The sequence below is a fragment of the Bubalus bubalis genome, chromosome 11 (genome assembly GCF_019923935.1).
Source record: "Bubalus bubalis isolate 160015118507 breed Murrah chromosome 11, NDDB_SH_1, whole genome shotgun sequence".
NCBI classification, from domain to species: Eukaryota; Metazoa; Chordata; class Mammalia; order Artiodactyla; family Bovidae; genus Bubalus; species Bubalus bubalis.
The window spans coordinates 97,340,026-97,364,775 of NC_059167.1; the positions used below are offsets into that span (position 1 = coordinate 97,340,026).

Consider the following 24,750-nt stretch of genomic DNA (forward strand, 5'->3'; position numbering starts at 1 on the left):
GCAGAGTAAGCGAGTAATAACTGAGATCCCATGAAAGGGACTTTACTGTCTGGGTGCTGGCTGCACATTTGTGATCACTCTGTGGTGATTAACTGAACAACTGTTTTCACAATTTTTGTTCTTTATTGTTTGGGATAAGCATTTTAAAAATCACATTTGGGAGCAAGAGTGGAACCAGAGAGATCTGTTTAAAAGCTCTTGCAATGGTCCATGAAGAAGATGATGATGGGGTGGACAAGATGGGATGTGGTGAAGGGCAAGAAGTAGACTTATACATGAATTATTTTGGTGGGAAAGCTTGAATGATCTGCTGATGGATTGGATGCTGAGGAGAAGGAAGAATTTAATAGTGGCCCAAGCAGCTGAGCAGATGTGGAACTGCTGGCCCAGATGAGGAAGACCAGAAAAGGAAACAGCGCCATTTATTTGTCTTCATATATTACCTCACTTATTCCCCCACCAACCTGCCTGAGTGGCTACTTTTATCCCCATTTTCCAGAAGAGGAAACTGGGGCTCTCAGAGATTAAATTATTTTCCAGGCTTACATGGGCAATGTGGGAGGAAACAAAATAGGAAATTTTGTATCTGGGAGACAGTCAGGTATATTGTTGGAAACTGTAGACTCAAGTCAAATAGCCAAAGTTTGAGGTCTGCCTCTGTCAAGCAAATCTCATGACTTCTTTTTTTCTTCATCTGAGTCATACCTACCTCACAGGGTTAATATATGTCAAGGGCTATAAAGTGAAAAAAAGTGAAAGTGTTAGTTGCTCAGTCACGTGACTCTCTATGATCCCATGGACTGCAGCCTGGCAGGCTCCTCTGTCCATGGGATTCTCCAGGCAAGACCAAACCAGGGATCAAACCCTGGTATCCCACATTGCAGACAGATTCTTTACCATCTGAGCCACCAGAGAAGCCCCAGGTGCTATAAAAGAGCCTAATATAAGTCAGTCATCTGTAGGTTAGCTATTATCAGGGTCCATGTGGACTTCCCAGAGGGGTGGAGAAACAGAAGGTAGATTTTAGTTCTTGAGCCAAGACTGAGTTTCATTAGCATGGTGATTGCCCTTTAAAACACTGAAGCAAACAATGGCATGGAATGTTATTGCCACATAATAGAGACCATTGGGACCAAAATTCAGGAGCCAGAAGACATAAAGAGCATACAACAGAGGAAATCCTGGCTTGGCTGGGTGTTGGCCGCCCAGGTGCCAATTTTCTTTTTGGTATGTTGGAGAGGAAAATTGTTGCAATTATTCAGCAACCATTTTGGATAACTAAATTCCAACCTCTTGAAGGTGCTTGGAGGTAGGTGGCCATAGGTTTTTCCTTTCCAGAGTCAGTAGTTCAAAGAATTCTACACTTTTGGATTAAGTGATGCTTCTCATCACTTCTCTCTTACTTGAATTATTGCAGCAGCCTCTAAACTAGATTCCTCCAATTTTTTTCCTCTTCAGCAGATACTTACCTACTGAGCTCCTACATTGTACCAGCTTCTCTGCTAGGTACTAGGAACAATAAGAAAAGCCCAAGGATATGGGGCCCTCATGGAGCTTCAGGTCCACATCACTCTAGAGCAGTATTTCTGTTCGTATTATAGAAAGCACTTTGCAAATTATAAAGGACTTATCCAATGTTGTTCTTGCGAGATGATCAAGGTGATGATGGCAGTTATTAAAGAAGCGCTCTTGCCTTTCAATGACTCTCTGCTGCCTGTAGGATAAAGGCATACAGTCAAGTCCAAACTGCATACCAGATTCATTTCCCATCTCTCATCCTTTCCATCAGCCTTAGTCTCCATTCACACCAAACCAAGTCCCTTAATTTCCATACTTCAAGGATCTTGTACATTCCATTCTCTCTGACTGATATACTTTACCTTTGTTCTGCCTAGAAACTCTTAATCCTTCAAGACCAAATCTCAACCTCCCTTCCCCATGGATAGCTTTCCTCCCTTCTTCCTCTCCTTCTGCCACACTCTCTACAGGAGTGCTTCTCAAAGGGGTTAAGATACAATAGAATGACCTAAAGATCATCTTCAAATTCCAGGCCATCCCCGCTCACCAGACATTCAGATTCAGTAGGTCTGGGGTGCATAATGGTTAAGAATTCAGGCTTTGAGTCAAACAAACAAGTTAAGTCCCAGCTGAGCTGTTTACCAGCCTCACGACCTCAGCCAAGTTAGTCAACCTCCCTAAGGTTCTGTTGCATGCTAAGTCGCTCAGTCGTGTCCCATCGTTGCAACCCCATGGACTGTAGCTCGCCAGGCTGCTCTGTCCATTTGATTTTCCAGGCAAGAATACTGGAGTGGGTTGCCATGCCCTCTTCCAGGGGACCTTCCTGGCCCAAAGGTTCTATTAGCTCTGAAAAAATGGGGATAGAAATATGTAGGAATGATAAATGGAGACAACATGTGTAAGACACTTAGTATAGTACCTGATACCTGGGAAGGACTGGACAAATTGAAATTGTTATTGAAAAGAATTTGTTTATTCTGCAGCCGGCAGCCTATTCATTTCTTTTCCATCTCCAGGTTAAGAACCACTACTGTTATTCACAAAACTGCATTGAAAGTTGTTGAAAGTGTTAGTTGCTCAGTCGTGTCTAACTCTTTGAGACCCATGGATTGCAGCCCACTGGCTCCTCCATCCATGGGCTTTTCCAGGCAAGAGGACTGGAGTGGGTTGTCTTTTCCTTCTCCAGGGTCCATGTCTTAGTTCTAGATCCCCAGCACACAGCACAGTGCCAGGAATGGCATCACCACTTACAAGCTGTGTGATCTTGGTTAAGTGAGTCTTGCTCTTTTGGCCTCAGCTATTTTTTATGTTGGGGAGAACAATATCTACCAGATCAGGTTGCTATGAATATCAAATGGGATTGTGGGTATGAAAGTGCTGTCTATGGTGTGGAAAAGGGAACCAGCATGGTGAAAAGAGACTGTGATTCAGGCCTGTCATCTCACAGCCACATATCTGTGGCCCTCCACTTCCTCTTCTTCCCCATCCCACGGAATGTCAGCGTGATCTTCTTTCCTTAATATTCTCGGTTAATTTACACCTAGTAGAAGATTGCATAATGACCTGCACAATAGCTAAAATCTTCCCAGGGAGAAACAGACTACAGATGCATTGGTATGAGGTAAGTGCCTCTCGGATTGCTAATCACTTAAAATACTGCATGGAATAAGATATTCATGATATTTGCCCTAGTCTCAATTCCAGTTGAAGGAAAGCCAATGATCAGCAAGAAAACCTACAAATAAAATAATGTCAGAATAATAATTACTAAGAAAAATGAAGCAGACAATGTCAAAGAGTAATTCAGAAAGCAAACATTAGTGTGGCCAGTAAGGGCCTCTTTAGGAGCAGACATTTGAGCTGAAACCCAAAAGACAAGAAGGACTCAGATCAAGGTTACAAGGGTCCAAAATAGAGAAAACAGAAAAAAAGAACTTTTTTTTTTTTTTTTAAGTTTTAAAAAGCAGCTTGGTGGGACTGGATCCTTCAGTCACGCTGCTGCTGCTGCTAAGTCGCTTCAGTCGTGTCCGACTCTGTGCGACCCCATAGACAGCAGCCCACCAGGCTCCCCTGTCCCTGGGATTCTCCAGGCAAGAACTCTGGAGTGGGTTGCCATTTCCTTCTCCAATGCATGCAAGTGAAAAGTGAAAGTGAAGTCACGCTGGTCTGCTCCAAACTGTGGCTCTTACCTGTGGGTTTGGCTTTCCCCTGGCTGGATAGGAAGATGCACCCTAGGTCTAACTTTTACTCATGGCTTCATATTTTCAGAGCTTCCAGTGAAAGTGAAAGTGAAGTCGCTCAGTCATGTCCGACTCTTAGCGACCCCATGGACTACAGCCCACCAAGCCCTCCGTCCATGGGATTTTCCAGGCAAGAGTACTGAGAGTGGGGTGCCATTGCCTTCTCCATTAACAGCGGCAAGGCATATTATATTTACTTGGAGCTGGTAGAGCTTCCAGAGACGCCCACTAATCTGCCACACCCTAAAACTCGTAGGGCAAGATCTATATTTCACTGGTATGATTATCTGGCTACAATATTTGTTCCCTCTCTGGGAACTACAGATCAGATATTATCCTATGAGCTGATGCTCTGACTAAGTTTCAGCCCTTAATGCTGAACAAATACAAATTAGAAAGGTGGTTTTACAAAACAGATTGGCCTTAGGTATTCTAACAGCTGCACAAGGAGGAACTTGTGCCATTATTCATACTCAACATGAGAGCTAATGTTACTCACTTTACTAAACACACGAGCAAGATGATTCAGACTATGGATTCTCCTGAAGCCTCAGTCACCTCACTTTGAGAAATGTTATCTAGCTCCCCATGGTGGAAAACTATCTTAATCGTAATAATTCTAATTTTTCTGTTTTTGCTGTTTGCCTTACATCTGTAACTGTAAAACAGGGTTTGTTTCTAACCGTCTGAAAGCTTTTAGGTTACAAATGGCTGTCCAAGCTCCTACGAGTGCCACAACTTCCTCCAGCTATTACCCGGGGCCCCTGGATCAGAGACCCTCAATATAAGGGTTAGGAGAATATTTTGCCTCAACAATTTAGGGACAGCGCCCCATCATAGCAGGAAGTAGTTATGGAATGAAATGACACCCCTTTCCCTTGGCAACATAATTCTCCTAAAAGAAAAGGGGGGAATAAGAGAGTCAATTCCTAGGCAGATTGATAAGAAGTCCAGGGGTCCCCAAGGACAGAGGGGTCTGGGATTCTCAAGGAGGAGGAAAGGACAAGCATCTTTTTTTCTCTACATTCCTTAGTCTTAGTAACATAAAACATTTTTTTCTTTAAGCCCGGAAGTGATGATTACACAAGGAACAACTCAGTTTAAACTCTGTACTAAGATTATATAACAACAATGTATCCTTCTTGAGGACAGTTTCTCCTTCCTGAAAACCTTCTGGCTAATCCTGTTACCTTAAAATGTAATTTATGGGAGTGGGTCTAGTAAGATCTTTACAACCTTGAGACATTCTTTTGATTTATTGTAATAACTAATTTAAAAAGTTATAGCTGCCTTGCTAACATTAGCAAGGGGGGGCATGCTCCATCCCCCTTCTGATGTCTATGTCAGAAGCTTTCTCTGCCCCTTTTCTTACTTTAATAAAACTCTGTTACACACACACACACACACACACACACACACACAAAGAGCAGCTTGGTACAAAACAGAAGTTGCTGTAGGTGAAATTACTGAGTCAGGGGAGAGTTGATGGTGATGAGGCAGGAAGGCTAGGCAGGAATGCTGCCACATGGGACTTTGCAGGCTGTGATTTTATATATATATTTAATACATACATATATGTATATATTCCTTTCCTTTATAAGATTGCTCACTTGAGTATATATTCATATGTTGAATGAATTATATGTTGAAATAGTCAATATATATGTATATATATTCAAATGAGCAATCACATGAAGGAAGGGAAGTTCCTTTGACCTCTGTTTCTGTTGTGTGCATTCATTCAGCATATATAATTCAGCTATTCTATTGTGTCTCAGTCACCATGCTAGGAGACAGAGATACAGAGGAAGACAAAATATAAAACCAGTTTTTATGAGCCTGGTAACAGAGGATATAGATACACAAGTAATTACAAAACAGTGTGACAAGAAGTCTAGTAAAGGAATGTAGAGGCTGAGGGAGCTTAGAAAAAAGAGTTGATTGTGCCTTAGAGATTAGGGAAATTTTCATTAAAAATGAAGACACTTTGACTCGCAGACAAAGCATAAGTAGTAAGGGGGAAGAACGTTCCAGTCAAAAGGAGCAGCAGGTGCTAAGGCACGGCAGTGATCCTGTTCAGAAGGTATGCTCATTTGTCCTGACAAGAACACAGCTGGAGAGGAGGCCCTTGGTCTTCCCGGTAAAAGATCTTTAAATTCCACACCAAAGAACTTATATTTTATTACTGGTGCTAGTGTTTAGTCGCTCAGTCGTGTCCGACTCTCTGTGACCCCATGGACTGCAGCCCACAGGCATCTCTGTCCATGGGGATTCTCCAGAATACTGGAGTGGGTTGCCATGGTCTTCTCCAGGGGATCTTCCCGACCGAGAAATCGAACCCAGGTCTCCCGCATTGCAGGCGGTTTCACCGTCTGAGCCACCAGGGAAGCTTGTGTTTTATTACAGATGCACGATAAATACGGCAGGTTTAGAAAGCTCTCTCTAGGGAATGGTAGATGATGGACTGGAGTTGGGTATGAAAGGCAGTTGGACAAGTGAGTGGAGTTTGCAGCAGAGCAGGTACAAGATCTGCATTTGGTCGTTGATCCCAGAAATGAAGTGGGGCGGTGGGGGGTGTTTCCAAAGCAGGATGCCCTTTGTCCCTTAAGCAACAGGACCCTGTTGTCTCTAAACTTCAGGACAGAAATGACTCTGGGGAGCTCCCCCATGCCTCCCTCTGGGTTACAGACACCTCTGCTGGCGCCCTCTCTCGTCCCCGTCGCCAGCCCCCGCCTCCTTTCTCAGGAAGCTTGGGTCTCCCTGGGAGCGGGTCTGCCCTTGGGGGAGGCCTGTCGACTCGGCGCCCTGCAGCCCGACGGACATTCGGGGCGGATCGAAGAGGGGCTCGGCGCCCCCTGCGTGCACATGTGCTAGCCCGGGCAGGAGGGAGCGCCTCCGCGGAGGAGTCCAGGAAGAGGGGGCAGGGAGAGGCGCTCCAGAACCTCGGTCCCGGGCGCCCTGGTCGGCCGCGGTGGAGCTGCAGCTTCCAACAGGTTCGTAGAACTCGCGCTCGCTCTCCGTTGCGGAGCCGCCACCTCCTCCGCTGGAGCAGGTTCGCGGGAGAGACCCTAGCCATAGGCCCCGCGCTGCTGAGCTCCCTGAGGGCGGCTTCCTCCGCCCTCCTTCCTTCTCCGGGTAGCTCTGCGCTGCCGCCGGCTCTTCCGGGGCGAGGCGGAGGGCGCCACGGGCTCCAACTCGCTTCAGCACCACCTCGGGGAGAGCTCCCGCGCCCCGCCGCGTCCTCTCCCTGGGGTCAGCTCTCGCACAGGCGGACCGCGCCCGCCCGGCCGGCTCCTCTAATGGTTCGGTCTGGGTTCAGTACCACGGTCGCGGAGGACAGTCCTCCGCCCCCGCGGGCTCCGTTCCCCGCGTCAGCACCGTAGCGGCGGACAGCTCTCGCCGGGCGCCAGCTTCCTAGCGAGCCGCGAACAAAGACAGGGGGCTGGCTGGGGCCTCCAGCGTTCCTTGGGAGTGGGGGGTTACCTCCGTGGGGGTCTTTCGACTTCCCCCAGAGCAGTGCCAGAGGCGAGCAGGGGAGGGGGCCTAGTCATATTCGCGCGTTTCTTGGCTTGGGTCTGCAGTTCGCCAAGGCCTGGCGGTGCAATGGCGGGTCCCAGCTGGAAGTCGGAAAGAGGATGGGAGGGGAGACGGCACAGAAAGGTCCCGGGCTACAGTTGGGCAGGCTGGGCCTAGGCTAAGAGGAAGGCGTGCGCCGCCCCCTCTTTCTTCCAAATCCCCACCTCCACGCTAGCTCGGGACTGCGGGCTCCATCGGAGAGCCTAACACAGATGCCCAAGGCTGGCAGCTGCAATCACTGACTCCGACTGTCCCCGGAACATCCCTAGAAAGTGTGAGGCTGAGTTTCCGTGGGGGGAAGGGGGCCGAGAAACCGCGGGGAAGCCTCACGAAGCCGGCGGCTACACGCTCCCCCTCCCTCCTGCCTAGGGTTCCGCCCCCACCTCCGGAGTGAAGCCCGCAAGTAAAGAAGGGGGAAGGAGGGGACCTGGGCAGCAGGTTGTGAAAATGGCTTGACTCTGGGAGGTTGCAAGTGGCCAGAAAAGAGGATGAGAAGCTGGGAGGTTCCCAAACAGAGAGGCCAGTTCGGCGACAGGACATCAAATGTGGAAGAGGAAACCTTTCCTCTGCTGAAGCAGGGAGGGCCCTGGAATCACGTGATCCTCGCTTACTGAGAGTCTCACTGGGAGATGGAAAGACTGAGCTTAGGGGGCAAAGGTAATTTGCCCAAGGTCACTTAGCAATTTTGTAGCAAAATTGAGCCTAAAATTCATGCTCCCCAAATCCTGGACTTGTTGTGTAAGATTGATGGAGAAGTCTTAAAATACCAGATGTTCAGAGAACGGCCAAGTAGTTTCAGTTGAGTCCAAATCTCAGCTCTGTCACTTACAAGTCTGTGACCTTAGAAATGACCTTCTGAGAAGACAGGTTAATAGTACCCACTTGTAGTGAGGCTTTAATGAAATACCTATATAATGAGATTAGGGCAGTGCCTGGCACATAATAAGTGCTCAAAAAATAATAACTACTATTCCTGATATTATTCCCTCTGTAAACATGTGCTGAGGACTCTTATGTGCCCTGGCTGTGAACTAGGGAGACAGAGAAGTGTCCTGAAAAGGGCACAGACCAGCACAAGAAGCAGAAAAGTAAACAATTGCAATATGATATGATTGTGCTGTAATTAAGGTGAGTATGCGAGGCTGTGAGATCACAGAGGCAGGAGTGATGAACTGTGAGGAAAGGAGGAAAACTACCTTGAACAGATGGTACTGTGAGTAGGGGCCTCACGTGTGAAATCATAGTCACCAGGGTGATGTCACTGTGGCACAGGGTCCTCAGGACGGAGAGTAGGAAATGAGAGTGTAGAGAAAGCTGGAGTCAGTCTCCAAAGGCCCTTTTGTGATGAAATATTTCAAACATATTTTTTTAAATAGAAAGAATAGTATAAGAAACCCCCCACGTACCCATCATCTAGCTTCAACAGTTGGGCATTTATTTCATCTGTACCCACACCTACTCTCATCACACATACATGTACAAACACACACAAACACAGACTTATTTTGAAGCAAAGCTAAGACATCCTGTCATTTCATACAGAAGGATTTTTAACATCAGCAACAACCTCTGCCATTCAAATGCCATTCCACCTTAGAAGTCACTAACTCACACCATGACTTTCTCTTCTTAATGTGTTCTGAACATTCCTGTTCCTTAGTAAAAAGTTTTGAGAGAAGCCCACACTATGGTGATAAGCCACAAGCTTTAGAGAAACTATTTTAGGAAAAGCAAAGGGTACATCAACTCTTTACAAATTTTACCAAGCCAGAATACTCTCTACTACCTGAACTGTGACCAGGGGCCAGTGACTATTGGCAAAACTGATCAAAAGACAAATAGAGCCCCATAAAGAAGAAGAAAAAACTGAGATTCCCTTTCAAAGTCATCTGAATCATAAGCTCATAAATATAGAAGGTATGAAGTCATGGAAATCATCCAACCCAACAGCCATATTTTACAGATGAAGAAGACAAGGGACACAGATGGGGAGGAATGTATCCAAGTTCCTATGGGGCTGAGACCAGAGCCAAGACCTTTGAACTTAAAATTCAAGAGTTCTATTCAGTTCTCCATTTTGCCCAAAAGATTAGGCCTTAGAGTTTCTCAGCCCCTCCACGTGAGATGCCATTTCCTTCCCCATCTCAAAGAAGCTGGAAGGAAGAGGCAGAAGTAGGGCAAGAAGGGTCCTTTCTGGTTCTCAAGAGGATGACAATGTGTGACAATTGGTCTCTGAGGTACCCTGACACAGCTCCCTCTCATATCTTTTGGAGAAAGTTGAGGATGATGGTACCTCTGTTCTGGCTGCTGCACATTAGCAATAGCTCTGCAGTCAGACACCTAGACCTTAATTCTGTGCATGTGTGTCTATTCTGCCTACTTTAACCTGCTTTAAGCATGTGAAGACTTCCCATTTGCCCTGAATTTGGCTGCACATCCCTCTTGGCTACAGATAGCCACTCCTTTGGGGCGTTAAGTGAGTCGTGTTTGGCCCAGGCGCTGGCAGGCCTCAGCTCGTGTGCCTTCCTGGAGCATGATGTCTCTCCTGTTGTTGGTAAAGTGTGACGGCTGTGGCGGGTGTGTGTGCTCCCATTGGGCTCTGGGCGCTTCTCAAGTCAGCAGTTTTGCTTTTCAGGGATGTCCCTGCCTGCAAAATGGTGAGGGCAATATCGCACAAGTTTCCTTGAGTCTTAGTTGGACAAATTAAAACATGTATAAGAAGTTTAAGCATCCCTGATGAAGAGAAGTCTGCAGAGAATAGTCAATAAAGTGGCCTTATTTCTAGGAGTATGATTGCAGGTAAGACGTAGGAGGGTAATGAAGATCATGAATTTCAGCTTGTGAAATTATCCCAGCTTTTAGCGTGAGATGAGACCAAATTAGATAAGCTATATTATATTATCTGGGCTTAGTTGAATTGTTGCTCCCCAAAGAGACCTTGGAGAGCATCTACTCTTCCTTCAACATGAACTCATTGAGTGGCTATTATGTCAGGCACTGATCCATGTGCTGAGCAAGACCCTCCAGACCCCTGCTCTCATGGGGCTTACAGACTTGCAATAGACACAGTCATTAACAATAAGTAAAAGGTAAATATGAAAACAGTAGTTAAGCAAGCAAACAAACAAACAATAGGGGAGGTCTGTCTGCAATGGAGACATGGGAGTGAAGCCCAAATTACAAAATAAGTCAGTCATGTGTGGATGTGGGGCAAAACGTTCCAGGCAGAAGAAATAGCTCAACAGAGCATTTATTGTGAGCCTGGACTGTCTGCAGACAGACAGGAACCAAAGTGGCTAGGAGCCAAGCGAGTGAGAAGGAGAGTGGCAGCCGATAAGGAGGGGTGGGCAGGGAACAGGCCGTGCAAAGCCTGCTAAGTGCAGTGGATTGTCACTGCATGGTTCAAACAGTGGAGTGATAAAAACTAGTTTTGTTTTTAAAAGCTGCCTCTGGTTGCAGCATGGAGAGTGGATGCTCTGGGAATGCTGGGCTGGGCAAGAGGGAGCAGAGAGGGTGAAACACAGCCTCCCCAGTTGAGATGCTCAGCATCCAATAGAGAAGACAACACACAAACCAGAACAACAGTATTCCATGGGCAGGGCTACTGTGGGGAGATGTGCAAGGTGTCATGGGAACCCAGAGACAAGAAGACATCAGGGGAGGCTTCCTGGAAGTGGGCAATGTCTGCTGAGTTGTATCTAGAAGAGGAGATGGTAGGATTGGTCTCCGAAACAGGCAGAGACGGAACACAGAGGCAGTGGATGCAGGGAGAGGGCGCCTGCCTGGTCCATTTAGCAGCTGTGTGCCCTCAAGCAAATTACCTACCTCTCTGTGTCTCAGGGTCCTCATCTTTAAGATGGAGATGAGAATTACAACACATTTCAAGGTGTTTCTGTTAGGATTAAACAGGTTACATTTTGTGAAGCATTTAGACAGTGCCTGGCACTTAGAAAGTGACAAATGAGTGTTGGTTAAATAAAAATGCGGCAAAATGGGGGTGGGAAGGCAGGGAACATGTGCTGGGAAAGTTCAACTAGAGCCCAACACTGAGGAGCCTGATTTTGAAGATCAGGCCAGGGAGGCCCATCTTGGTTTGCGTGTTTTTTGTCTGCAAGCCAACGGCTGTTATGGCTGTGCTGGGTCTCTGTTGAGGCACTTGGACTTTCTCTAGTCGAGGTGTGTGGGCTTCTCCGGGTGCAGGGCATGAACTCTAGAGCATGTGGGTGCAGTATTTGTGGCGCATGGCCTTAGGTGCCCTCAGGCATGTGAATCTTAGCTCCCTGGCCAGGGATCAACTCAGGTCCCCTACTTTGGAAGGTGATTCTTTACCACTGGACCACCAGGGAAGTTTCCCATCTTGCTTTTTTTTTTTTTTTTTTTTGCAGTGAGAAGTCATCAAAGTCTCTTAAGCAGGGGGGATTAGGGGTGGAGAATAAACCGAAACCCAGAGGCCCAGAAATAGAAAGGAACCTACCCAGAGTCACACAGCCAGTTACTAGACACTGTCATCTGTCTCCCCTACAGATCCATTATTGTAGGAGGGCAGGGACAGTATATATTTTATTTTGTTCTCCATTGCAGCCTCAGGGTTATAAGAATGCCTAGGATAGTCTCAGTAAATATTTGTAGATACACTGCTGAACCAATGAACAAATGGGGCAGGGAAAGTCAGAATCCTTGAATCCTTGAGAAGGTCAGGGCATTTTGAACAGTGGAGAAACTGCTCTCAGGAAAATAAACTCCTGGAGATGTTGACTTGGGGGTCTCAAGCCCCTCCAAACCCCAGCTTCCCCTGTGACAGAGACTGCTGCCCACAGTCCCCCAGGCACCCCCCCTAACTGCAGCAAGCAGTGCTGCATGGGGTTCAGAAGTTAATCTTGGTAAAGTGCCTGGAAGATGAGAACCGTTCCCCAGACATTCAGTGTGGTAATTGCCAATGCAGAGAAAATGTATCTCTCCATTGGCAAGAAGCAGGACTTTGTGTTCCACAAAAACCAGCCATTAGAATTCCTGTGTCTGACTTGTCAGATAGCTGTGACAACCGGGCGGGCAAGTAGGGTCTTGCAGTTCAAGCAGCAGATGGCAAGATACTCAGAGCACTCAGATCCAGTTTTCACATTGCTGACTGCCTCCTCTGAGCAAGGCATGGAAGTGGGTGCTTCTCCAAACTGGGGAGAACCCCAGCCCTAGCCCTTCCCAGCTGGGTGAACTTGGGCAAGTCCTTGTACCTCCCTGAGCTTCAGGTTCATCAACTGTGAAATGGGAACACTACAGCCAGTCCGCCCAGGCCGTTTGGCCTCTGATTCTGACAGTGTGGGCTTAGAGTTGTACTTCATTTCACAAATGCAGAAACTGAAGCTCAGGATATGGCTCATTGGTCCCTCAGTACTTACTGAGCACCTGTGACGGGCCAGTAACTCTTGCGGGAGCTGGAGAGTCAGTGAAGAATGAAATAAAAACACATTCTAGTGGAGACAGAGGAAATAAGCGAGTAAACAAATATAAGTCCACCAAGTTATGTAAGTGCTAGGAAGGAAATAAAAGAGGAGGTGTGCTAAGGAGAGTGGGGCTGCTTAGGTAAGGCAGGTTGGGGAGGCTTGATGGAAGAGGCATTGAAACCAACATCTGGATAGGGAGAAGCAGCTGTCCAGGCAGAAAGTGCAAAGGTCCTGGGGTAGGAATAAGCCTGATGAGACCACAGGACAGAAACCTACTGAGCAAAGGGGAAGGTGGTAGAGAAGAGGGCAGAGCTGGCAGGGCTCTGGTTGAAGCAGAGACATGACAGAATCTAAGTTCTGAGTCATTTACCTCTATCACCCTAGCCATAAGGGACCTGATGTGACAAAGCCCACATCAGAGAGATCCCTGGGACCTCTTCAGACCCACAGTCCCCACTGCCGTCGCCAGAGCAGGTCAGCCAAAAGGCAAGCAAAGTGATGGATTCTCCTGCTGGGAAATAAATCCATCAGCTGGCTGGCTGCCGGGTGGGCACCGCAGTGCCTTGCAGGCAGCATCCTAATGCCACCAGGCAGGAGAGGGAGGGAGAAGACACGGGACTGGCCCAGGCTGGGGGTGGCAGGTGGAGAGGAGCCTGTCTTAGGTGCAAAATGTAAGGGGATGCTAAAAAGCTCAGCCATCAACATAAATATCGTTTTGTGCAGTATTTTTCAATAAGATTAATGCAAAAAATCTATGATGATTAAAATACAAAATATTTTCAAATAAAGACAGGATTCCAAAAGAGGTTGAAAGATGAGTCATTCATGTGCAGGATGTAATTCTGACCCTCAGATGCTCACTCCCCTGCAGGGACACTTCCTGGGCCAGGGCCCTGTTCTCACAGGGAGCCAGCATCTAAAACTAGTCTGTTCTTGATGAACTGAAAGAAACAAACATCTCCAAACAGGGACTCGGAGATCACCGCTTGCTTCAGTTGTGGAGAGAGAGCTCAAGCAGGGACCACACAGCTTGGAAGCACTGCTAGGCCCACAACCCCCAGGGCACTGCATCAGTCAAGCAGTTCAAACCCATGTCTTGTACATGGTGGGATCCTGAGTAAGGCACATTGCATCTCAAGCCTCAGTTCCCCATCTGTGACCCTGGGGCCAATTAAACCTGATCCGCAGGATTTAATAAGATAAAGTCCCCTGGTAGCTCAGAGGGTAAAGCATCTACCTGCAATACAGGAGACCCGGGTTCAATCCCTGGGTTGGGAAGATTCCCCTGGAGAAGGAAATGGCAACCCATTCAAGTATTCTTGCCTGGAAAAATCCCATGGAAGGAGGAGCCTGGTAGGCTACAATCCATGGGGTCGCAAGGAGTCAGACATGACTTCACTTTCACTTTCACTTTAAAGTCTTCTAGGACCTAGCTGGGCCTTCTCGGTGGCTCAGTGGTAAAGAATTCACCTGCAATGCAGAAGACGAGTTTGATCCCTGGGCCAGGAAGATCCCCTGGAAGAGGGTAAGGCAACCCACTCCAGTATTCTTGCCTGGAGAATCCCATGGACTGAGGAGCCTGGGGGGCTACAGTCCATAGGGTTGCAAAGAGTTGAACATGACTGAAGTGACGGAGCGTGCACGCACGCATGGGACCCAGCTACTCCAAGTGTGATCATAAACCAGGAAAGCCAGTATCTTCTGGGAACTTATTAGAAATGAAGAAGTGCAGCTGCTTCCCAGACCCATGGAATCAGAAACTGCATTTTAACGGGACTCCCTGGGAGGGGGTGGCATGCTTGTGAACGCCTGAGAAAGTGGTCAATTCTTGGCACTTGGAAGATGCACAAAAAATGACAAGGTTGCCCCTGTACCCACCAGACCCTGAGTTAGATCCTGACTTGAGGCAAGAGGAAAAACCAAAGATGGAGAGACGAGATGCTGGTGTGGCCACCTCATTAAATTTTGAACAGTCAAGTTTTGAAGCCAGGGAGTCTGGCTGAGCTCCTTCTATACTTAATCATGGAGGCCCCCATTTGTTCACCTGGAAAATGGAAATAATAATACCTACTTTATTGGTTGTTGTGAATATGAAATTGTTGTGCTAAAGATCACTGAATGCTTGCTCTTGTTGCTGTTGGGGTGGGTGGCATTTAATACATCATTACTGAGCACTGTCCATGTGATGAAATAGGTAACATTCATGTAGCTCTTTGTCATTTACAAAGCACTTTCCCACATACCGTCACCTGACTCTCAATCCTTTGGGCGAGATAGCCTGCGGTTTATTTACTTTATAGAGGAAAGTACTCTAGGCTCAGAAATGTGCAGTGACTTGTCCAAGCAAACCAGGATTTAAATGCCTGCAGTCCAACACTAAAATCCATGCCATCATCAGAGCATCCAACCAATAACCACAGAAAAGATTAAACACGGGGATAACTGGAATAAGACAATATTGTACACTAGAGATGGTCTTGTCCACTCTCCTTATTTTACTGAAGGGTAAACTGAGGCCCCGGGAGTGGGAGATCCTGGACCAAGGTTCCTCAGACAGCACCAGCCCTGCAATCAAAACACAGCTCACGAGGTTCTCAGTCCAGGGCCTTATCCAGTGTCCAGACCCACATCCCTCATCACATAGGCCAGCCTCCACCTGATCAGCCCAAGGGTGCTGGCAGCCAGGGTTGCAAGGCAAGTCTGGTGAATGGGAGGGACCCCAACTCCTCCTTCCACTCCAGCCCAGCCAGAATAGGGGAGTGCAGAGGCTGCAGTTGCCAAGGTGAAGCCTGCGAGGTTGCTAGGACAAATTTTGGGAGCAGTCAGGTGGCAGAGGAGGGCTCGGCTGGGCTGAGGCTGGGGCAGAGATAAGGACCTGACCCACTGATCTTCTTGGAGCTGCAGGAGGGCTTCCAACTCTGCAGGGTGGGTCAGCCAACCGGAGGGCTGACTCACAGAGAACCCACATCTCTGTACTCGACACATCACCCAAGCCTGGAGGCTGAGAGCCTCTTTCCTCTGCCCTGCGCCTCATCAAGCCTCATCAAACACAAGCCTTGCTGCTGAGTCCTCCTGTCCCCCAACTCATTAGCTGTCTCCCAGAGGAGCTCTCTAGAGCACAAAGCCAAGCCCTGCAGGGCCCTCCAGGATCCTCGGGGTGAAGCCCACACCCTGCTAAACTGAGCCCCCCAACCTGGCACCAACAATCTCCCAGCCTCATCTTTCTTTCTCCCCAAGGCTCTGGCCAAACCTAACTCCTCCAAGTGCCTGGGAAGACCATGCTCTCTTGATGCCTCTGCAGATGCTCTTCCCTCTGCCTGGGAAACCCTTCCAGCCCTACCGTCCCTAAGCCTCAGCTCCAGACTCTTCATCTCAGGGAAGCCCTCCCACTGCGTCCTGGCAGGGAGTCTCCTCTGACCAACCCCCGCTCAGGTGGATGTCACATCGTATTTTAACTCTCCACTTTCCTCTTTGGATCCCAATTAGGTTGTGAGCTTTTTAACACCTCACTCTAGAGTAAACCCGGGTTCCAACTGTGCAAGATTAACACTTCTCAGAGCATCTGAGCCCTCCTCTGTGAGGACGAGTATGACCTTGGCTACTCTCATGAGAGTATTAGAGACTGTGGATGTGAGGACTTGACACAGCTCAGGTACGCTGAAGCCGCTGCCACCATGCTGCTGCTTATGTCAACAACACTAACACCCAGCGTAGTGGGCTCACTTGTAAACCTGCGCCAAGTGGGCCCCTCACCTGCTCAGTGAGCATAATCACCATGGCATGAAAGCTCTAGAAAGAGCAAAGCCCCATTCAAGTGTGAGTCATAAGAACTCCAGTAGTTAACACCCTTGATTCCCACAAGTCCCTAGACCTGTGTTGTCCCAACACGCTCTCTGCCTACCCTTCACTCACTAAACAAAATGTACTAAGTACCTACTATGTGCCAGGCAACATGCTACCTCTTTGGGACTCAGCAGTAGGTAGACATGAAGCACTTGACTGCAACACCTACATTCTTCTCCTTGGCAACCCCCCACCGTTTTTTTGAAGTATAGTTGATTTACAATGTTTTGTTAATTTCTGCTATAGAACAAAATGATTCAGTTATACACGTATTCTTTTTTTATTGCTTTCCATTCTGGTTTATTCCAGATTGGATATAGTTCCCTGTGCTGTGCAGTAGGACCTTGTTTATCCATTCCAAATGTAACAGTTCACACCTACTGACCCCAATCTGCCTAGCAGGGTCAGCCTCCCAACTCAACACGCAGACCCTGCTCGGAGATGCTCCCGGCAGCCAGCAACCCCAACCAGAGACCCCCTCCCCCACGCCACCTCACCAGCGAGGAAGAAGCCACTCTGCCCTTTGGCCCATCCAGCTGCTAGCTTTAAATTCAAACACTGTCAGCCTCCCCAGAGCAGGCAGCCCGCCTGCCCTGTTCACTGTGCTGTTACCAGCGTTTAGAACAGGGCCTGGCACAGTCGTCCAGCCTCTTATTTACTTGTTCATTCACTCAGTCAGCAGATATTTATCGAGCCCTGCTAAGTGCCAGGCTCTGGGGAGCCAGCAGCAGGGCCCTTCCTCTCTCCGCTCCTGTCTCAGTGGAGGGGCTGAGGGGGCAGAGGGGATTCTGTGAGGAGGCGATAGTGCCGGGAGCTGTTGAGACCCAGCGGCTTAGGGCTGTGCTACCCAGGGTGGTCCCAGAAGACCGCCAATGACGTAAAGGGCCTTGAGTCGGCTGATGTATTGGAACCCCTGACCTGGGGCCAACCCCGCATCCCCAGCCCTGCTGCCGAGACCGGAATCTGCACATCTTGTGTCACAGCAAACAGGACGCTGGCGGCGGCAGGAAGAGAAAATATTCGAGGAGGAGGTGACAGGTTGTGCTCAGGTCCCTGCAGTGGCTGAGGCCTTGGCATCCAGCCCAGAGCGGAGCGGACTGCAGCGGGAGAGAAAGAGCGAAGGCTGCCGGGTCTCGCCCGGTTCCATGCTCACCCCTGCGCAAACCGAGCGGATCATGCCCCCATCCAGCCCCTGTGTGCGCACCTACCATTTGGGAGCGGAGCATCGACCTCGTTCTTCCGAGCCATGTGAAGGCAAATCTAGCGAATTTGCTGAGCATTGCTCGATCGACAAATACTTATTGGGTACCCTTTGCCTTTTTAGGTATATCTGGTACCTCTTAGAAGAGAGCAGAGGAAGGTAACTAGGATTTCAAGGGCTACCATGAAATAGAAATCTTCACAGGCATTATCTTATGTAACACCACCACCAATAATAATAGAGGCTTCCCTGGTGGCTCAAACAGTAAAGACTCTGCTGGCAATGCAGGAGACCCGGGTTCAACCTCTGGGTGGGGAAGATCCCCTGGAGAAGGGCATGGCAACCCACTCCAGTTTTCTTGCCGGGAGAATCCCATGGTCAGAGAAGCCTGGGGGGACTACAGTCCACAGCGTCACAAAGGATTGGACGCGACTGAGTGACTAATATTAACTAACCAAAAATAATAACAAGCAGCTATATGGCACAATACATGAGGTTGGTACCATTAGTAGCCCCATTCTATACAGGAGGAAGCTGAGGCTCAGAGAAATGGAATGGATTTCCCCAAAGCCAGAACTCAAACCCAGATCTGACTGACCATTGACACCAGTCAGAAATCACAATGAAGCCAGAAAGCAGTGTGGTCAGTGGTACCGCAGCATCATTGCCTGAACCGGTGACGAAGACGCACGACTGCTGTCAGGAGCAGGTGAGGTGGGGTCAGGGTTCGGTCTCCTGCCAAGCAGGACCCCATCCTGAACTGCCCAGCCCTTGGCCAGGATCCAGAGGATCAGTGTGGCCTCAACAGGGGCAAGGGCTCATCTGTCAGAGGGGGCTGGGGAGGCGTGCCCATTCAGGAGGTAGCTCCACCCCCTGCAGCCGTCTCCCCGCCCCGCCCTTACCACCCTCTCCCTGTTCCAGGAAGTCTGTGGGTCTCTGGCATGCTGCCTGCTCTGCCTGGTAACTGAAGGCTCCTGCATCTCAGCTCAGCCAGGAAGCAAAGGTGAGGGTGCTACCCAGGCTCACACCCATACGCGCGGTGTCAGAGCGCACCCCCACCCCCACCCCCGCTCCTGGGGAAGGTGGTCGTGACGTCACTTCCCCTTGGCGGTCACCAAGAGCACTCCCCAGTGGGAATGAGATGGGTCAATCTGGCAGCCTGTTAGAATGGCGCTAGTTTACAACAGAGAAGAACATCTTTGTGTGTGCTACCTTATTCAGTGAAGACCCTCCCACCCCCCAAAACACCTTGAGGTATTATCCCAGGTTACAAATGAGGAAACTGAAGCACAGAGCAAGGGAAGGACTTGCCTGAAGACGGACAGCTGCAGGTGGCTAAGCCTGAGATCCTACCCTCTTTTTCCTGTCTGTATCCCCAAGTGGTCTACATACCTTTTAGGTGGTTGGTGTTTGTTTGACAAATGAATGAGTGAACTAATGAATTGCCTAAGATCAGTGGCAGGGCAGAGCAGAGCTGGAAGCTTACTCTCCTCTCACTCCCAGTTCCTATGCCTTTTGTTGAGCTTCTGCGTTGATGAGCTTAACACTCCCCTCTGCACCCCCACCTCGGGATCCCAAGCGTCTCATGTGGATGTTCATTACCCCCACCCCCGCAGCAGACGAAAGGATGAAAGGTGGACCTGTCAGCCTTGGTTCCTCTTCCAGGTGGCCCCCAAGCTTGGATCACACCCAGCATCCCTTCATCCATCCACCTCGCCTCTTCCTCACCACCCACTACCAGTAATCCAACGTGCATAGTTGTAAACTTGTTTCTTTAAATAAACAGTCTTGAGTTTCATACCAAATAGTCTTTTAAGAGGAGGAACGTCTCCAGGCCACCTCGTATTTAGCATACACTGAGCCACATATTTGCACAGAGAGAGTGTGTGTGGATATAGAGATCGCTTGATCGCTATAGATATCATTGCTCATCCAGATGGGAGCTATTTATGATGCTGAGTCACTCGCAGAGAATGCCACTGAGGGATTCCAGGCTGGGCTCTGAGCCCCAGCATCACAGACCTCGTGGCTCTTTGCCTCATCCTCACTTTTCACAAATGAGAGACAGAGACAGAGTCGTCTCTCCCACCACAGCTCAGGGACAGAAAGAGACGTGTTGGCCACAGTATATGCAGACTGTCTCATAACCAAGCCCTATTCCAAATCCTTGTCCTCCATCCAGGACACCACAGCCCTTCATCTCATCCAACTTCTTCATTGTATAGGAGCAGAAACTGGGAGCCAGAGAGGGAAGGGGCTCGCCCAGAGTCACACAGCAAGTTGGTAGTGCAGCTGGTCCCAGAGCTCAGATTTTCTGATTGCTGTCTGGCGCTCCCTTCCATCCCCCAGCAGCCTTCTCCAGTTGCTCTCCGAGGTCATGTCATTTCACAGGAGCTTCTCTGTAAACCTGGAGCTGTCCCTGAGCATCCCCTTTCGTGGGCTCTTCCAAGAGGGGAACTGAGCCTGGCTTGTTTGGATACCCCCATGCCTAACGCAAGGCCTGTGCACACTAGGGGTTCGATGCTAGTGCGCTGGTGTTACATAAGACCAAACTCGGCACCGATTCCTGGGGAATCCTAGTTCCCTGTTTGAAAAAGCACCCATTTATCTCCACCCTCTCTTTCTTGTCTCTAAGCCAGTTCTCTATCCATGCAAAAATAGACTCCCTCCCACTCACCACCCACCTCTGCCCAGTTCTATAATGAATCAATTTTATTAATAGGCTTTGGGATGAAAACTTGACAAAGGCTTTTTGTAAAAGTCACCCTTTATCTCCGTATATAGTTCACTTCTCAAAGCATTCTACTAAACTGGTCAGGTGGGATTTTGCCTCACATAAAACATTCATTAATCCACTCTTTCCCTCCATATAGAATGTGTTTGTTTAAGCATTCAGGGATCTCTATGCTTTATTATGGATTCTACTCAATTGTTCTAAGAGACAGTGGGATGAGACAGAAAGAGAACAGGCTTTGGAATTAGGACTGAGTTACATCCTAGCTGACCACTTAATGGTTCTGCATCCACACTGATTGCTGTGAGAATTAAATGGTATAATGACTGTAAAGTACCTAGCACATAAAATGCTCAATACGTGTTTGTGAATGAATAAATGAATGAATGAATTACTCAGGACTCTTATGAATAAACTATCCTACTCTGAAGTGTGAGAGGCCAACTGACTCTGCAGTCTGAAGTCTTGAGGTCAGACAAGTCCAAGGGCGGTTTGAAAAGTCTTATGTTGCCAACCGCAGGGATTAAGCTACTGGTTGGACTGTCTCCAAGCCAGAAAGGGACATTCTTTCTGTGGCCCCTTTGGAAGGTATCCATTCCCTCAGGAAATTTTGTGCTGAATCTAGGTTCAAAATAGAAAACTCCTTGAGAGTAAAGATTGTGTCTTGTTGTCAGATTCTAACTTTCCCCAAACAAGAGCTGGACTCAGGGTAGTAAGACAAAGAGATGTGCAGTAAGTATGCATTGAGGTATGTGTATGCAGTAATTACGCACTCACTGGACTGCAAGGAGATCGATACTAAAGGAAATCACTCCTGAATATTCATTGGAAGGACTGATGCTGAAGCTGAAGCTCCAGTACTTTGGCCACATGATGCAAAGACCTGACTCAGTGGAAAAGCCCCTGATGCTGGGAAAGACTGAGGGCAGGAGAAGAAGGGGATAACAGAGGATGAGATGGTTGGATGGCATCACTGCCTAAAGGGACGTGAGTTTGAGAAAATTCCAGGAGACAGTGAAGGACGGAAAGTCTGGTGTGCTGCAGTCCATGAGATCACAGAGAGTTCAGACTGAGTGACTGAACAACAACAAATGGGTTGTTGGGTTGAGTTGAGTAGAATTGACTTGAGTTGACTTGGCTTGAACTGACTTGTTTTGCATTTGTTAATGGACTCAAATTAAGGACTACCAAGGGAGAAGCTTCCTAGAACTTGAGCCTGACTTAGACATGGTCCCACAGGGGAGACCCCTAGTGTGCTGTTCTGGGCATTCAGAGCCTTCCAAAGATGCAGGCATTTCAGAGAGGACAGGGCCATTGCCAAAAAGTAGCAGCGTTGCGGGCACCGCAAGGCTGAATGTCCTTCGGGAATCTTTAAAACTTATTGGCACTCTGTGAGGATCTTTCCATATTTTAGGGCAACAGAGTCTTCTCTTCCTGGGAGACAGAGGACTTTGGGGGATACCCACTTCAGTGGGAGATGGACTCTAGCTTTGAAGAGCCAAATCAGCTCCACCATGAGGGGAGAAGACCTGTGGCAGCCCACAGTTAGCAGAGCCCCCATACTGCAGATGCTGGCAGAGTCATAAACTGGTCTTCCTGCTGGAGGGGAGGTTTGGGGTTCTTAGGGAGTATGAGTCTAACTCAAGGTTTCCATCCAGCAGTGGTTACTAAAGGGAGCAGCGATGCAGGAACATTAGTGAGTAATCAGACAAGACCTCTGGAGTCCCAACATTGAGGCCAGCCAGCACTGCTGGGGTCCCCTCTGCTGGCTCCGTCTCAGTCACCACCCATCACAGGATGTGACCAGGCATCTGAGGGAGAGGGAACTGAGGAAAAGAAGGGGATTCCGGTGAAGCGCGGCTCTGCGCTGTGAGTCTGCGCAGCTGTGTCTGCGAGTCCCTCTCCCACGCTGGCTTCAGAACCCATCAGAGGCACGGCATCTGCTCTCCTCAGTCCCCCATGCCGTCTAAAAACCTGGGCACAGGTTAGACGCCAGTGTTCAATGAATGAATAATGAGAGCAGAGTAAGGCTTGCAATGCCAGTGGAAGATTTCCGGAGGGAAAGATGGAAAATGTCAAGATTTCAAGATGGCAAAAGCCCAAAGTGAAGACATCCAGCCAGAAAGGATAGCACAGATTCAAAAGCTGTCCCTCAGAAGTGTGGCCTATGGGGAAGACTGGACTAAGGAGAGTCAAGAAAGAGTGGTGCAGTGCAGGTTTAAAATAGTGTTCCTCAGAGTACCAGGCTTCGGAGGCAGACTCTCAGGGGCCACCAGAGGATGAGTCTGAGCAAGGGAAAATCCCCCGACCCACCCTAGACCATGCCATTCAAATTTTTTAAACTGCAATTTAATCTATTTTATACATTGGATTGGGATCCCCAAGTGGTGCTAGTGGTAAAGAGAATCCAACTGCCAATGCAGGAGACATAAGACGTGGGTTCGATCCCTGGGCTGGGAGGATCCCCTGGAGGAGGTCATGGCAACCCACTCCAGTATTCTTGCCTGGAGAATCCCATGGACAGAGGAGCCTGGTGGGCTACAGTCCATGAGGTCACAGAGCGTTGGACACAACTGAAGTGACTTCACACACATGTATATTGGGTATCCACACATTTTCATTTTTAAAGGATTCTTTGGATTGAAAAAAATCATTTGGAAAGCACCAATGTTGAAATAGTCTAGGCATCTGTGTTAGGCTGTCTGGATGCAAATCTCAGCCCCTAGACTTTCCGCCTATGGACATGAGATGGGGCCCTTCTGAGCCTCCACATTCTTGTCTGTAAACCATCCTTCTTCCAAGGATGCGTGAGCATTAGCTAAGATGCTGTTGTATTTCCCAAAGGCTGGTGCACGTGTGATTGATGGAGTATGTGATGGTTTTAGGTGGTATAGGGATAAACATTTATTATTTTAATAGCTCACGATTGATGCATGTTAGAAAAATATAAGCAGCATATTAGACTTCATGATTTATGAAAATAATATAGCATTTCCTTTTAAAATAAAATTCTGTGCTTTTTGAAAGGCAAATCGATTTAAAGAAAAACACTAAGTAAATGAACAGCACTGATAACAGCAGTAATCATGAAGGTGATACATGAATGACTGGAAGGTGGCAAAATTTGAAATGATGTATATAAAACAGTACCATAGTGCCTGTCATTTAAGGCGGGCTCAAAATGGTGAATTCTTATAACTTTCTGTACCTTGCTGGGATGGCTCAGCCTAGAACCAAGCTCTCCACTCGTGCAAAGCAACTGTCCAGCCCTGGTCAGTCTGGAATCCAGTGTTTGATGGGCATGGGGCAGGCAGCAGTGGTCAATTTCAGGCAGGCAGCAGTGGTCAAGCCCCAGAGGGCAGCAGTGAGCGGGTCCTGGCAGTCAGCTGGCCACAGGATCTTGAAGCAGACAGAGGCTGCTGAGGCAGAATCCATGGGCGCCAACCATGAGTGGTCTATGAGATTACTTGGAGAGTTATTCAGGCACAAGTCAAATACCCCTGGGAGAGAGTTACTTCCTCTTCAGCTGATTCCGTCAAGGAGGAAGTCTCAGTTGTAGGGTAGCATCTCCTTGAGGCCTCTCTAATGCTTGTTGATCTTCATTTCCAAGACAGAGACCCAGTCTTCAGCTGCCAAGATTATCTGGCTGAAAATGAATAACAATGTTGTCTTTTCCATGTATTTTTTTTTACTATTACTTTCCATGTATAGAACACAATACAGGTATTCTGTTTATGAGAAGGATCTCCTGTTCCCTTTTCAAGTACATGTTTTAAAGGTTAAAAAGGGAGTGTTACTTTTGTTCAGTATAAAGGTAATAAAAGTACAAGCAGGATAGAGACATAGAAACACATAAAGGTAGTCCTTGACCAAGAAAAAACCCAGGCTGGCAGAGGCATGGCCCCAGAGTCCAGGCCGGCCCACAAGCAGGATGTCTTCTGACTTGGCCACAAGCTTTGGGGCAAGCATTGTCCTGGGGAGGGCGGAGGAGGCCGCATCCTGAGAAAGAGTCAGATTGCTGGGCAGATGACCCTGAGCTGCTAGGCTGACCAGGGCAGCGGCCACACAGTAGTCAGGACAGCTAGGGGTGACCCCAGAGGGTGGGCCTGGGAGGGATCCCAGTTCCTAGTGAGGCTGGGCCTGCAGAAGGTGGCTCTGACAGAGGGGAGAAGGAGCTGAGGACTGGGGACAGACAAGGCC

At 48.4% G+C, this 24,750-nt stretch overlaps 1 protein-coding gene across 1 annotated transcript in view; it reads left to right on the plus strand.

Annotated features, from left to right (window-relative positions):
- The first annotated feature begins 6,436 nt into the window (after positions 1 to 6,436).
- CPLX2 (complexin 2) overlaps positions 6,437 to 24,750 on the plus strand; it is a 91,112-nt gene continuing 72,798 nt past the window's right edge. Inside the window, exon 1 of the mRNA XM_006047247.3 lies at positions 6,437 to 6,751. The gene's annotated coding sequence lies outside the window, so the exon portion shown is untranslated. The remainder of the gene's footprint in view (positions 6,752 to 24,750) is intronic.